This window comes from Electrophorus electricus, chromosome 21 (assembly GCF_041902795.1).
Source record: "Electrophorus electricus isolate QZ-2024a chromosome 21, ASM4190279v1, whole genome shotgun sequence".
In the NCBI taxonomy this organism is placed as follows: domain Eukaryota; kingdom Metazoa; phylum Chordata; class Actinopteri; order Gymnotiformes; family Gymnotidae; genus Electrophorus; species Electrophorus electricus.
Window position 1 is genome coordinate 2,350,001 of NC_137517.1, and position 16,367 is coordinate 2,366,367.

Below are 16,367 nucleotides of genomic sequence, written 5' to 3' on the forward strand. Positions count from 1 at the left end.
TCTGTATGCAGGTCTTCTCCTACCACAAGCCTGATAACTGCTGGCTTCAGTTTAGCCTGTCCTGTCGACACATCACTGTGTGCGGTGTTGGTGGACAGGTGTCCACACAGCTACGCTCGGGAAAGTTCAACTCACATACGTTTAAACAGCTCAGCGGTGCTGCTGTGTTTTTCTTCATGTGTAAATGGCTGGTTTGAGGTTGGTGACCTAAACCTAACCAATCAGCAGAGGTCCTGGGGTCAGAAACCGACCAATGAGGATGCGTCCACATCCAAACGCTGCACACACTAACTACATTTTCAACAAGGCCTTTCTAATCAAGTGATATTTCTACTAAAAGAGGGCAAGAGTTGTAATCTCTAGGCAACAGGCTACTTCACGTGCAGTTAAATGAGACCAAAGCAATGACAAAGTGCGCTCCCATGGCAACCATTTAAAAACTTTGCTGATTACACGCAGTTCAGAAAGCGCGCAAAGAGCCTGAATGTTCCGGCCGATATAAGCGACATGCAGGGCGCACGCACCTGAAGAAGAACCGAGCCAGGGGTCGTTAGCACCTGTCAGACACGCTGAACGTTTGCTAATGACCCACCAGAACGTGCAGGATCTTAAAACTCTCCTGCAGTTATCCCCTGTAGGTGAGAAACACACAACAACAACGCCCGCCTTCTACCAGTACAGTACAAACAGTACAAACTACATTTATTGCTCTTTTTTTTTTTTAACTGCCAAGATATACATTTTTAGTCACTAAACAGACCATACTGCCACAACACAGCATCCCGTGACAGGCAGTACTGATCTTAGATCAGTGGGAGCCCATCAGAAGGTCCTGACAGAGTAGCTGTACGCACCCAGGCAGTGCTTTTACAAAAGCACAAATTCCTCTGGCTGCTAAAGACGCGTTTAACTGCGTTTAACTGCGTTTAACTGCTTCGTGGCATTTGGAGTTTTCTGCACTTTAAGAGGCCTCTGCTCATCTGGACAGGGCAGAAATAACTCCGCACGCTTGATATTAAATCACTCAGGCCCCATAAATACTTCCACACAGGTGGAATCTGAGAGGGGTACGAAGGTGGACCATAGCTGAGACTATGGGTAGGGTTAAGGGTTAGGGTTACAACTAGGGTTAAGGGTTAGGGTTAAGGTTAAGGGTTGAAGGTTAAGGGTGGACCTGAACAAGGGCTTTCTCATCTGTCACCACTGGGTCACAGTCCTGCAGTTGCCACAGGCTGTACAGCGTCTGTGTGTCTTCCATGATCTTCATCTCATGGTCAAACTTTTGGATTTAGAGTCACAGCTTGAGCCAACCAGCTAGAGCAAAGACAGAAAGATGAATTGGGTCATAAAGCCAATGGCGTTTCCTTCAGCCTGGATTCTTGAAAGCTCTCTCCCTCTTATCGTCTCATGGTAAAACATCTGCTTCTCCCTCTTCTTATCTTCTATGGTTAGAAGTCTTTCTTTCACTCCCTCTCTCTCTCATCTTCTCATGGTAATAAGTTTACTTTGTGTACAGGTTGTTTGGGTTGAACGTCACAGATGTTTTGCATCTCAGAGAGATTGTTAGCATGCCTCGAGACCTTCTCACTTGCAAATGCCGTTTTTCTGAATCTAGCACGCCGTGTTTCGTGTGTCCAAGGAACAAGCTGTCAGAACCTTCTTCTCAATGCTTAGCAGTTTTCCTGAGTGACTAAACTACCACTGGGGCAGTGGTAGCTCAGTGGTTAAGGTCAGTTGCCAGTTCAAGCCCCAACACTGCTGGGTTGCCACTGTTGGTCTGCTGAACAAGATCCTTAACTGAGTCATAACTGTAAGTCACTTTGGATAAAAATGTCAAATAAATGCCATAAACTCAGTGGCAGGAAGATGGCTCCTTATTCTGCCTCTGGTCAGTAGAAGATGAAGATTGTGTATGTGAAGCCATACCCACCTTTCTCCAGGTCTCACCTGTCAATCATTCTATCTTGAGGCAATAGCATGACTTTCAAATTGCAGTCATCATCCTATTCTGTGTGCGCTACACATTAGTTGCTTCTAAACCTGCTTTAAGCCTCACGTCCAACACCTCTATACACCTCAGAACCTAAATAGCTGCAAAATTGAGCAGTTCAGGGTTACTATGGCAACACGTGAGTGAGGGGTATGTGACTGACAGGTATATGAACAGTGCCACACAAGTCCCCGAGGGCTGTCAGATTACTCGATAACCTGCAGGACAGACAAACAATTAGATCGTACAGAAGTCGTGTATCCATGGGAACAGGAGCTGTTTCTTAAATATAATTCCTAAAGCTATGTAGCACTGAAGCACACTGAGGAAATATTTTCTATAGGTCCTCTCCAAATTTAAAATGAAGAGACAGGTTGTCAGATATAGTCTAAACTGCAGTGTCAGTGGTGAGTCATCACTGGAAATTCTGATCTGACTCTGGGAAACTGGACATCCAAAGTTTATTAAAGTTAAAAGTCAACATTATTTATTTTTCAAAAGTCTTAATAAATGCATTTTGAACTACTAAAGCACCTTCTGAGACTGTAGTGCCCTGACAAGCAGGAGACCTTGAGCACAAGACACAACTATGTGCCATAGCCCACTGCAGCTTTGGAAAGCGTATTTATGTGGGTGTAGCCATTAGGGTGGTTGCATGGGTGGTGTATGTGGAGGATGCGCACATGTGTGTGTGTGTGTGCGTGTGTGTGAGAGAGCGAGAGAGTATGCACGCACACACCAGAGAGTGAAAAAGAGACCGAAAGAAACAACACATGATAAAGGCTCTCCCGCTCGTAAATCCTAACAGTAGGGGAATACATTTCAGAGCTGGTCTAGCAGCGCCTTACCACAGCGTCGCAGGCAGATACTGACCTTGTCTGGCTCCATGTCTACTGCACATGCTCAGTCCCTATAGCAGTCCCCCTATGCTTTAGATCATGTGTCTGGTGTTGGTGGCGCATGGGCGGGGTCGGTGGGGTCGGTGGGCGTGGCTTGTAGCATGTTGCATCCTCCCTAGCCTCCTCCCCGCTGGGCCTTAGAGTGAGTAGGAAAGTCCCTCACATCCATCACACGAGAATGTTCCTGGTGATCTGGACTCACATGGCTGCTGTTAGCAAGAGAAACGGGGAGGGCAAACAAAGCATTTATAGCATGAACAACAAAACCCAGACTTTTCCCCTCACTTTGTCCTCTGAGAACAGCAGGGTCAGGGTGAAGGAACTCACCCAGCATTTGTACTTGGCTGAAACATGGACGTCAGCCTTCCTGCTCGGCGTACGCTCAGGTTCACAGTGGTCCAAAAGCTTGTTTTCAGCACAGCACATGACATGTTATCCATCATTTTGAGACATAACCCACACAGCAACAGCTAGAAGTCTCAGCCTTCACGTATGCTGAGGCTCTGAAACTCACCTGTCTGATGGTGAGGTGGTGTGTTGAGGCACTCATGCTCAAGTCCATGGCAGAACTAACAAAACAACACAAAGACAAGGTTTCCAGAGAAAGTCACAACTAGCCAGCTAACCTAATGGTATCTATTAGAATTCAAACTAAACAAAACTCTTCATGAAACCATATCAAATGTGTATGCATGAATTCTTTAAATGCTTCCAAACTGGATTAATTGGTCACATGATGGAAGCAAGGGCTTGTGGTTATTGTAGTCTGCTAAGGTATCCATACTGAATGCACTTTAGCATGCCAGCATGGGACGATTCTAAATACGGCATTGTAAGGGATCACATCCTTTTAATGCCGTATTTAAAATTGTCCCGGTTTTATTTAATGACAATGTGGCAGGGATTCCCAACCCCAACTACAGAGTTCTACTGCCCTGCAGAGTTTAGTCCCTGTCCTAATCTCACACCAGACAGTCCAGATAAGAAAAATCTAATTGGAGATTATAGGGTGGGATTAAACTCTGCTATAGTTCCTCAACCACCACCATGACCGCTATTATCACTCTCATTGTGGAACGTTTCTCACATACATTACCCACAATTCCTTAAATCATCTCCTTAAGGTCCTAAACTCAGCTAGCAGGTAGGGCTGATGTGCTGCTGTGAAGTAGCTGTGTTCCCTGGAACAGGGCGGTGTCTCTAAGGTCCAGAATAAAGCCTGCTGGAGATCTTCATCATCATCACAGGTATCATCATCATAGGTTTCATGTTCATCATCATCACCATCATCATCACAGTGTCAGTAGGGTCTCAGATGTGTAAGCTTTGTTCACCAGAGTCAGTAGGGTCTCAGACGTGTGGGCCTTGTTCACCAGAGTCAGTAGGGTCTCAGACGTGTGGGCCTTCTTCACCAGCGTCAGTAGGGTCTCAGACATGTGGGCTTTGTTCACCAGCGTCAGTAGGGTCTCAGATGTGTGGGCCTTGTTCACCAGAGTCAGTAGGGTCTCAGACGTGTGGGCCTTGTTCACCAGAGTCAGTAGGGTCTCAGACGTGTGGGCCTTGTTCACTAGAGTCAGTAGGGTCTCAGACGTGTGGGCCTTGTTCACCAGCGTCAGTAGGGTCTCAGACGTGTGGGCCTTGTTCACCAGCGTCAGTAGGGTCTCAGACATGTGGGCCTTGTTCACCAGAGTCAGTAGGGTCTCAGACGTGTGGGCCTTGTTCACCAGAGTCAGTAGGGTCTCAGACGTGTGGGCCTTGTTCACCAGAGTCAGTAGGGTCTCAGACGTGTGGGCCTTGTTCACCAGCGTCAGTAGGGTCTCAGACGTGTGGGCCTTGTTCACCAGAGTCAGTAGGGTCTCAGACGTGTGGGTGTTCTTTCCCTCTGCACATGTCACTTCTGCATGCTAACCTTGCTAACAATAGTAGCACTGGCACACACACACACACAAAGGAAAATGCCCCCATAATGACACACTGTTCTGCGTGTTTCTGTGATTGTGACCATTCTGCCCTCAGGAGAGGGGTCTGGACCACTGCTGCCTCCCTCCACTCTTCCTCTGTGGTGTTCATCACGGTCTTCATCGCTGTCTGCACGGTCACCTCTGGCAATGGGAAGGCCACTCTTTATCGATTTTCTCTCTCTCTTACACACACTCACACACACACACTTCTTTCCTTTCCTCTTCCGATCTATTTTCACATCGTCACAATTGGTTCTCCAGAACGCGTCTCAGGGTTGTGCTACCCAAGCTTGCGGACACTGGCGCTGTTCCAGGACACACGATACGGTCGGTCACGGCATCCAGGAGACGGCGAGTAGCTTGAGAAGGTGCAGACACGTGGTGTGGGACGTGGAGAATGCAGGTGGAGGGCTGGTGACCACTGCCGGAGACGCGCTGACATTATCCGGCATTTGTCCCAACCTTCTCCATCAGCCTGTGTGGATTTTGTCTCTTGTCCCATCTGGTGTTTAGAAAAACATCTGAAAAAGCAAGACTCCCCATCCACTCACAGCTGGGATCAGTACTGCCCTGTAGTGACACTGAAAGAGTGAGAAAGACAGGTAGACAAAGCGAAAGAGAGAGAGAGAGCGAGAGAGAGAGAGAGAGAGAGAGAGAGAGAGAGAGAGAGAGAGAGAGAGAGAGAGAGAGAGAAGCTTTTCTTTTATGGCTATTCTCTAGCAAATAGCAGGTGTTTGTGTCTTGTGTAGGAAGAGAAGTCATTGTGTCCTGCTCGGGGTTTGTAAGGACGTGCTCTCTGCTGGAGTTCACTCAGCCGGGGGCGCAAGGACTTCTTTACTCTGGCTTTATTCTGGGACTGACCTGTGAAATGCGATGGGATTTATAACCAGTCCGCATCCACAGACCACCGTGAAATCACACTCCGTCTAGTCCTCTCTGTGGAATCCACGTCCTGTCCGTTAATCCAGATCAGGATTCCAGTCGACGTTCATACAATAGCTCTTTGAATCTTTTTAGCTTGTCTTGGGCAACACAAACCAATGTTACCTTGGAAAAGCGATTTCCACCCAATGACAGTCGGATCCCTTTGGATCTCATGCTGATGCCCCATACTGGAGAGGTGCACAATACCTCTCAGGGACCAGCAGCACAGTCCAGCCAGCACAGACCCTTTAACCTTGGCTGGGGTGCTTTTCCATGCTCTGTCCACACCCTCACAATCCCTGCTTGACTGCAGCAGGTCCAGAAGCACCTTGTGAGGGTCTTCGCACTTTAGCACAACCAGAGCCAAGTCGCCTGTCGAGCGGTGTAAGACAAAAATGCCCTCTGAGCTCCCATCTACCTGGCTCAAGTGTGTTCAGGCTGGAATGGAACCAAAAGGTGGTCTGCCTGGAGGTCTTTGTCAAGCAGGTCTGCATTAGAAGTTCAACTCTTTCTTATTAGGCATAAACATGTTTGGTGCGTGGGTGTGTGTAGGGGAGGGGGTGTTGCAGTTGTGTTGAGACAGCTGCTCAGTGGTGCAATAAAGGACTTTTATCAGCAAACGTCATTATGGTGCCCCCCACAGAACCCAGTGCAGGTGCGTCAACAAATGTGTTTACTGCGGCGGCCATGTTCCCGAGGAGGTGCGGACGCATGGCCTCTGGGCCAAGTTCAGAGGGTGAGCGTGTGATGCTAGTGTTTGACGCTCTCTAGATAAACCTGAGTGGCATGGGCAGGAAAGAGAACTCACATATATATTAGTGCTAAAAACTGAGGCTAAAAAACTGAGGCTGACATTTGACCCAATAAAGCAGCCGTTCCAATGACATGTCCAACGTTTTGAAAGGCGTAGTAGGTAGAGGTTATGTTAGGGTCCAACAAGGAGGAGCACTGGTGCTTCTTCTACTTAAACAAGGTGAAGAAGCGTTAGGAAGGCAACTTCAAAGGGACTGCAAGTTTTATTTCTGTCCAGACACCTCAGTAGTGAAGAAAAGTGAGCAGGGCTTGATTACATTTACCAAAAAAGGAGTGGAGCGATGTTTGCAAAACAAGCCCAAGATAGTTCAGTAGAAGTTCAGTTTAACCTGCTCCATAGGACACGCGACTCTCCTGAGAGGAAAACAAAACTCCTGAGAGGCTTGTCACACCCAGCTGGTACCTGGCCAGGCCTCACAGAGCATATCCACCAATCACAGCACACATTCACTTCCCCAGTTCCAATTGCTCACTTATTGATTAATCACCTGTTCCTCATTGACTTCACCCTGATGGTTCCTAGCCTCCTGTCAGAGACTGTTCCAAGCCTACGCATCAATGACTATCTTCCCATCTTTGTGTGCATTTCAGTGAATAAAGGCCGAACTCGTATTTTCACACACATGTTCTGGTCACATTCCTGTATTGACACATGTTGGAAGGAGGTACAGAGGTATTGTGAGCAAAGCCTCTGTCATAACTAGAATATCACTTCATAACTGGAATATCACTTCCTTCTGTCATAACTGGAATATCACTTCCTTCAATCATAAATGGAATATCACTTCATAACTGGAATATCACTTCCTTCAGCTGACACTGTTTATCCTCATTGCACTCTTAAGTGACCTAAGAGATTAACTACAGATTTCTCTCATCCAGGGTTGTTACTTAATCTTTCTTGAACATCTATGTAAACACATTGTTTGACCCAAGCAAAAATCATTCTGAAGGACGAGACCAGAGACCCAATCACACAAGACCTGGCAAACACCAGAGACCCAATCACACAAGACCTGTCAAATACCAGAGACCCAAATCACACAAGACCTGGCAAATACCAGAGACCCAGCCACACAAGAGCTGGCAAATATCAGAGACCCAAATCACACAAGACCTGGCAAATACCAAAGATCCAGCCACACAAGATGCCGCAGGGAGAGACCTTGGCTACAGTGTGTGCCAGTGAATGAGAGAATAGTCCTCGGTGAACATGATGTCTCACACACTACATCACCGACCTTGGCTGTTTAAACTTGTTCAAACATCTTGTTCAAAAGACATGGCACTGTACAACGTCTTGTGTTAGTAGTTAAATGACTATGTGTATTTACCAATACGGCTCATTTTTCAATGAGTCATTTCAGTTTGAGCAACTCAAGCAAGATTCGGTCTGCTGACTTATAAACAGAGTATACTTCACTCATCAGCATGATACGGTGCCTGGCCCACACTGTCCTTATTATTATGTCGTTGTGCAGCAGACAAACAAACAGTAAACAAACAAACCTTCTTGGACCTGGCTTCGATGTGATGTCAGCGAGGTGCTTCCTGTAGGGTTGGTCCCAGAGCTGGTTGGAATGTTGTGACGCGCACTCCTCCATGGCAGACTCAGGCCTCACATCTGCTTGTCATGTTCCCACATCTCTGCATCCTGGAGCACAGAGAGGGGAGTGACCAGGCCCTCACCACACCACACTGCTCACCTCCTCTCTGTCCTCTCACGCCCTCGCATTCCGTTCAGCCTCAACACTGCAACTCATACTCTATAAACCTTACAGTGTTACTCATATATAGCTCAGTCAGTGACTTACCTGGTACACACACTGGTATTCTTTTACAAGTGTATCACACTGTTACTTCAATGTTCACAATGTTCACACTGACAGTGTAACTCTCACAATAAACCTCACACTGCGACATCCATGTTACTGTAACCCTCTCTCACTGTTACTTACACTGCACTGCTCACACACTGTTACGCTCTTGTGACAAAGGCTGAAAGCAGCGACGCACGTCTAGCAGGTGGGAAATGTGGTCCCAATAACATCACGCTCTCTCCTTCAGGGGCTGACAGGCTCTATCACCACACCTCCCAGCATAACTGTTGCGAATCATTACTCTCACACAGTAACCTTCTCGCACTGTAACCCCCTCACACTGTTACACCATAACCTCCAGTGATGCGATGACAGTACTGCGTTGGGTTATAGTGGCATGATGACAGTACTGTGTTGTGTTAGTTATAGTGACGCGATGACAGTACTGTGTTGTGTTAGTTATAGTGACGCGATGACAGTACTGCGTTGTGTTAGTTATAGTGACGCGATGACAGTACTGTGTTGTGTTAGTTATAGTGACGCGATGACAGTACTGTGTTGTGTTAGTTATAGTGACGCGATGACAGTACTGTGTTGTGTTAGTTATAGTGACGCGATGACAGTACTGTGTTGGGTTAGTTATAGTGACGTGATGACAGTACTGTGTTGGGTTAGTTATAGTGACGTGATGATAGTACTGTGTTGGGGGACTCTGGGAAGATTGAGCTCCACACGGTCTGCTAGGTCTGTACACATTAAAAGTATGTCTGTACAGAAGTCTGCACATATTGTTAGAAGTATAGGTCTGTAAACAATTAAAAAGGATTTTCCAACATGTGAGAATGTGTGTTTGATATGAGGCTCTAGATGTCAGATTCTCTCTCTCTCTCTCTCTATGTTGTGAATAAGTGCTGAATTTGCTTTATGTGACAAACGTTTCGTCTTTGGCTGGCAGGCCTCACCTCCTTTCTCAACAGGATGCACCATTCAAACGTCTTTCCGCACGTGATTTACGACGCTGAGGATCCAGAGAACGAAGGCGCACATTTTCCCGCTGGGCCCGCCCCTAAAAGTGCTAGAGGACGGGTCTGCTGGGACCCTGTTTATGATGTCATTATCGCAGGCGAGCGAGGTCATCAACACCGGCGCATGCTCCACACCGCTGGTTGACGTGGCAACACAGGCCAAGGCCATTGAAACAGCTGTCAACAAGGTTTAAAGTGGCTGTGAAATCTTCTGAAGCAGTGTTTTCGTCCCGGAGAGCGAGCCGTTATATTCCACGCTGGGAGCTGCCTGTTTCTTTCACTTTAGGTTATAGGAATTGGGTTTGGTTTATGAATCCTCCCTCAGTGATGTTATTCATATCATTTTTTATTCTCCCAGTAGATTTAAGGCTTGGGACATCTGCAGCCGGGTCTCAGAGTGCTGCTGTAATACCCGCCTTTTTGTCTGATCGCACCATCACGCTGTTGACTTGCAAAGAGGCGCTTTGCTCATGTAGGGTTGGTCTTGTGCTCGTTTCCTGTGTGCGGCTGTCTTCTTCCTCTGGTTCCTGTTGTCCTCAGAAGGGCGCAGCTCGTACAGGAAGGACAGTCTGCCACTTAGGAAAAGAAAGTTCCTGAATGAGATACTTGTAATAGCAAAACATGAGCCATAGTGTAACAGCAAACAGCAAAAAATCTCCTATATGCATGCACACACACACACACACACACACACACACACACACGTATTGAACTTCAGATGTGAAATTTATCCTTGAGCTGAAATCATTTCTGCAACAAATTTCTTATTCTTATTAATGTTCTAATGTGTATAGACTGGGAAAAGGAGAGAGAGAGAGAGAGAGAGAGAGAGAGAGAGAGAGGGAGAGAGAGAGAGGGAGAGGGAGGGAGAGAGAGAGAGAGAGAGAGAGGGAGAAGGAGAGAGAGAGGGGGGGAGAGAGGAAGAGAGAGAGAGGGAGAGAGGAAGAGAGAGAGGGAGAGGGAGGGAGAGAGAGAGGGAGAGAGAGAGAGAGAGAGTCATTAATGTATGTGAGCAAGACTAATATTTAATTATTTATTTGTGTGGGCGTTTTTTTTGTTACTCTTATTGTGCTTTAAGTTATTCGTTTTAGCTCAACTTTATTGCACAAGACGGTCATTCTGAATTGACACAGAGCAAAAGAGAGAGAGACAGAGAGAGACAGAAAGACAGAGAAAGACAGAGACTTTTATTCTTACAGCCAGTAAGAGTGGTGCATTGTGTCCCTACACACTGCAGAGTCTCAGTGATGCCTGTTGCAAAGGTGTTATATATAGTTATCAGATGAGGGGAGGCAGGGCCTCTGTCCTGAACACAGCTTGGGTGATGTCCTGATGCTGCGTACTGTCCTGAACACAGCTTGGGTGATGTCCTGATGCTGCGTACTGTCCTGAACACAGCTTGGGTGATGTCCTGATGCTGCGTACTGTCCTGAACACAGCTTGGGTGATGTCCTGATGCTGCGTACTGTCCTGAACACAGCTTGGGTGATGTCCTGATGCTGCGTACTGTCCTGAACAGCTCGAGTTCCTTTAAGACAAACGTACAACAAACTATTTTGCTGCATTACAAATGCTGGACAAAAAACTGCACATTATCCGTGGCTGTGGTTACAGCCCGCGCTGTTAAGCCTGGATGTCCACGCTGGGGTGAGATCTCGCTCTCCTTCTCCCTCCTGTGGCTCCAGAGCTGCTGTAACGTGAGCTGCTTGTGAGGATTGCAGGAATTAGGGCATTGAACTACATGGGCAGTTTGGACTTTAAACAGTACAGCGTAGACGTTTTCAGTCAGAACCAGACAGAACAGGATCAGGCCTGTTAACTTCACGTGTTGTTCTTGCATGCAAATGAGATGGGGGGATAGAGAGAAAGAGAGAAAGAGGTAGAGAGAGAGAGAGAGAGAGAGAAAGACAGAAAATGAGAGTCATGGATTCCTATTTACAAACACACACACACACACACGCACGCGCACACACACACACACACACTCACACACTCTCACACACACACACACACACACTCACACACATACACACACACACACATACACACACATACATACACACTCACACTCACACGCACGCACACACACACACACACACGCACACACTCACACACACACACACGCACACACACACACACACACACACTCACACACACACTCACACTCACACACACTCACACACACACATACATACACACTCACACTCACACGCACGCACACACACACACATACACACACACGCACACACTCACACACTCACACACACACACACGCACACACACACACACACGCACACACTGCTCATACTGTTGTTCGAGCCCATTCTCCTGTGCCCGTCCAGCTCACTGTCAGAGACACATCCAACATGTCTGAGTGACTTAGACAGACACAGAGACAGACCAAGAGAAACAGGCACACAACCACTAAAACAAACAGAGGCAGACAGAGAGACACACACAAACAGAGAGAGAGAGAGAGAGAGAGAGAGAGAGTGTGAACAATAAATAGACAGACAGAGACAAGGGGGGTTAGTCCCTGGGTTGTCATTTAGCTTCCTTTAGCTACAGTTCTCTCTCTCCCTCTCTCTCTCTCCCTCTCTCCCTCTCTCTCTCCCTCTCTCTCTCTCTCTCCCTCTTTCACTCATTCACTCATTCACTTTGTTCTCCTACTCCCGTATCAGACATTATGGTGTTATGATATACTCACTGATTAAACCACCTCTACATTCATCAGGACGTAATCACCTCTAATTTCACAAATCCTTCTCTTGACCTTCTCTATAACATGGTGTCGTATTAATTTCAACATCAAAGTCCAGAAGGGCGTGACCGGGAGTCCAAGACCAGTTATAACCCAGCCTGAGATCACACACACACACACATTATAAATACAAATACATGGAGTATGTGGGAGTTTTTATCACACACATGCATGCAAAATGCACACATGTGCACTCACACATACACACACACACACACACACACACACACACACACACACACACACAGAAACATCATATATACAAATACATGGCAGTATGTGCGAGTTTTTATCAGACACATGCATGCAAAATGCACACACACATCAGGGTTCTGTTTCCCCTTTCTTACTCAAGTTGCTTTATCAGTCTGCCAAAACGTTTACAGTTTACAGTGACCATGAGAAATCTCTGCAGTTTTATATAAACAATAATCCTGTTTGCTTGGATGTCTGGTGCAGAGTTTTTAAATAATACAGTTACACAGAGATTATTAGTCAAGCCAAGGTGAAAGAGGTCAACGTATCCCAGAGCAGCTGTGAAAAAGCCTTCCTACTACACACACACATACTTTCACATGCACTCTCTCTCTCTCTCACACACATACACACACACACACACACACACACACAGTCTCTTTTACTGCCCTGAAGCAGTCTGGACAGCAGCAGAGGTTTGTCAAGCCAGAGATTGCAGATTGCACAGTCACTGATAGAGCAGGACAGACACACACACACACACACACACACACACACACACACACATACATACATACACTCACACTCTCACTCACATACACATGCACAACCATGCACACACAGACTCACAGGGACAGATAGTCACACACTCGCACAGACAGACAGTCTCACACACACACACACACACACACACACACACACATGGCTGGACTGCTCCCATCTGGCTTTGCATGAGCACAGTCCATCCAGCACAGTGACCTTTGAAAGGTTCAGAGGTCAGAGTTCATTGTCTAACACTGTTTTTCAAAGAGCAGTCAAGCATGCAAGTCATGAGAGGAAAAAACAAATGTTTCGCAACATTCACCTCTAAGTGTTCACGTCTAGCAGTGTTCACTTCTAACAGTGTTCACCTCTAAGTGTTCACGTCTAGCAGTGTTCACTTCTAAGTGTTCACCTCTAAGTGTTCACGTCTAGCAGTGTTCACTTCTAACAGTGTTCACCTCTAAGTGTTCACGTCTAAATGTGTTCACTTCTAACAGTGTTCACCTCTAAGTGTTCACGTCTAGCAGTGTTCACTTCTAAGTGTTCATGTTTAAGTGTTCACGTCTAGCAGTGTTCACTTCTAACAGTGTTCATGTTTAAGTGTTCACATCTAGCAGTGTTCACTTCTAACAGTGTTCACCTCTAAGTGTTCACGTCTAGCAGTGTTCACTTCTAACAGTGTTCACCTCTAAGTGTTCACGTCTAGCAGTGTTCACTTCTAACAGTGTTCACCTCTAAGTGTTCACGTCTAAATGTGTTCACTTCTAACAGTGTTCACCTCTAAGTGTTCACGTCTAGCAGTGTTCACTTCTAACAGTGTTCACCTCTAAGTGTTCACGTCTAAATGTGTTCACTTCTAACAGTGTTCACCTCTAAGTGTTCACGTCTAGCAGTGTTCACTTCTAACAGTGTTCACCTCTAAGTGTTCACGTCTAAATGTGTTCACTTCTAAGTGTTCATGTTTAAGTGTTCACGTCTAGCAGTGTTCACTTCTAACAGTGTTCATGTTTAAGTGTTCACGTCTAGCAGTGTTCACTTCTAACAGTGTTCATGTTTAAGTGTTCAAGTCTAGCAGTGTTCACTTCTAACAGTGTTCATGTTTAAGTGTTCACTTCTAACAGTGTTCATGTTTAAGTGATCACGTCTAAATGTGTTCACTTCTAACAGTGTTCATGTTTAAGTGTTCACTTCTAACAGTGTTCATGTTTAAGTGATCACGTCTAAATGTGTTCACTTCTAACAGTGTTCATGTTTAAGTGTTCACTTCTAACAGTGTTCATGTTTAAGTGTTCACGTCTAGCAGTGTTCACTTCTAAATGTTCATGTTTAAGTGTTCACTTCTAGCAGTGTTCACATCCACCAGCCATACCTACATCAATCGTGTAATTCTGGAGAGTTCATGGACTTTAAATGGACTCTAATACATCGCTGCCTAAAACAGAAGCAATAAACACTGTATGTATTACTAAACACCGTAAGTTTAAGAATGGCCGTACAGGCCGCAGTGAAATTTCTCATTCAGTTAATGTAGACCTGACGAGTCTACTCTGGAGTGTCAGCACAAAGAGATTCAGACCTGATGAGTCTACACTCGAGTGTCAGCACAGAGGGGACATGACTCTTATGAGGACTGTGTGTGAGGGGACTTGACTCCTATCAGGACTGTGTGTGAGGGGACATGACTCCCATCAGGACTGTGAGTGAGGGGACATGACTCTTATGAGGACTGTGTGTGAGTGAGGGGACATGACTCTTATGAGGACTGTGTGTGAGTGAGGGGACTTGACTCCTATGAGGACTGTGTTGTGAGGGGACATGACTCCTATGAGGACTGTGTGTGAGGGGACATGACTCCTATCAGGACTGTGAGTGAGGGGACATGACTCTTATCAGGACTGTGTGTGAGTGAGGGAACATGACTCTTATGCGGACTGTGTGTGTGTGAGGGGACATGACTCTTATGAGGACTGTGTGTGAGGGGACATGACTCCTATGAGGACTGTGTGTGAGGGGACATGACTCCTATCAGGACTGTGTGAGGGGACATGACTCCTATGAGGACTGTGTGTGAGTGAGGGGACATGACTCCTATGAGGACTGTGTGTGAGGGGACTTGACTCCTATGAGGACTGTGTGTGAGGGGACATGACTCCTATGAGGACTGTGTGTGAGGGGACATGACTCCTATGAGAACTGTGTGTGAGGGGACTTGACTCCTATGAGGACTGTGTGTGAGGGGACTTGACTCCTATGAGGACTGTGTGTGAGGGGACATGACTCTTATGAGGACTGTGTGTGACGGGACATGACTCTTATGAGGACTGTGTGTGAGGGGACATGACTCCTTTGAGGACTGTGTGTGAGGGGACATGACTCCTATCAGGACTGTGTGTGAGGGGACATGACTCCTATGAGGACTGTGTGTGAGGGGACATGACTCCTATGTGGACTGTGTGTGAGGGGACTTGACTCCTATGAGGACTGTGTGTGAGGGGACTTGACTCCTATGAGGACTGTGTGTGAGTGAGGGGACATGACTCCTATCAGGACTCACTCTGATTGACTGAGGCCTGCTTATCCCCAGCTGATGATGTCAAACATAATTAGTACACACAGACGTACACACCCATCCAGACAGTGAGACACACCCACACCCACATATACACACCCACACACATCTTTATATCATTATAAATAAGTTGGGATGAAAACGTATTTGGGTCTTGAACTGAGCAGAGCGCCAGCATGGTACCATGGGAACAGCTGAGTGAGTCAGAGGTTTGTAGCCCTGCGATGGGAACTGGGATTTGCTCTTAAGTGACTGTGTTCAACTTCATAATTCACTGCTTCAGCTATTGTTTCCCAGACCAGATATTTCTACCAAGACTGCAGAAAGTCAATCCCATATTAAATTTAGGCATGATGAAATGCAGCTCACAATGTCTCATGAGCAGGATGTAACTCTGCTTTAGGGACGATACGGGACTGTTTCTCCGAATGTTTACACAACCTGGCAGATGAAGTTTGGCTTTATTGATTTAGTGAATCATGTGTTTAAATTATTTGCATGTGCACTTTTCAATGGCTGTACTGATAAATTACTTGTATGAGGTATTTTGGATTTTGCACAAGCAAGTTCTTTGTTAGATAAGAGCCTGAAACAGCACTAATCTTTAGCTGCAGTCATAACTGTGATATCCAGTTTTAGGCACCAGGTGCAATATTACATTCCTGCCAGTAGGTGGGAGTATAGCACAGACAGACAGAGACAAATCAGGAAATACGGGGTGACCATACTGATAACAGAGCAGTCTTCTCCATGCAGGGAATTTGAGTCCATCTTCTCTTTCCCAAGACCTCAGAAGTAAATGGACAGGTCATCAGGTCAAGGGTCATGACTCCAATCTCCAGTCCATCCTGAAACCAGTGCAGCAGC

The 16,367-nt window shown here is 46.4% G+C and overlaps 1 long non-coding RNA gene across 1 annotated transcript in view; it reads right to left on the minus strand.

Moving 5' to 3' along the window:
• Positions 1-11,457, minus strand: part of LOC145653028 (uncharacterized) — a 12,655-nt gene extending 1,198 nt beyond the window's left edge. The window contains exons 1-6 of the long non-coding RNA XR_014119270.1: positions 10,630-11,457; positions 9,370-10,007; positions 8,097-8,241; positions 3,404-3,458; positions 3,217-3,294; positions 1-3,098 (exon numbers count right to left, since the gene is read on the minus strand). The exon at positions 1-3,098 is cut by the window's left edge and continues 1,198 nt beyond it. This is a non-coding gene — a long non-coding RNA (uncharacterized LOC145653028). The remainder of the gene's footprint in view (positions 3,099-3,216; positions 3,295-3,403; positions 3,459-8,096; positions 8,242-9,369; positions 10,008-10,629) is intronic.
• Positions 11,458-16,367: the final 4,910 nt, after the last annotated feature.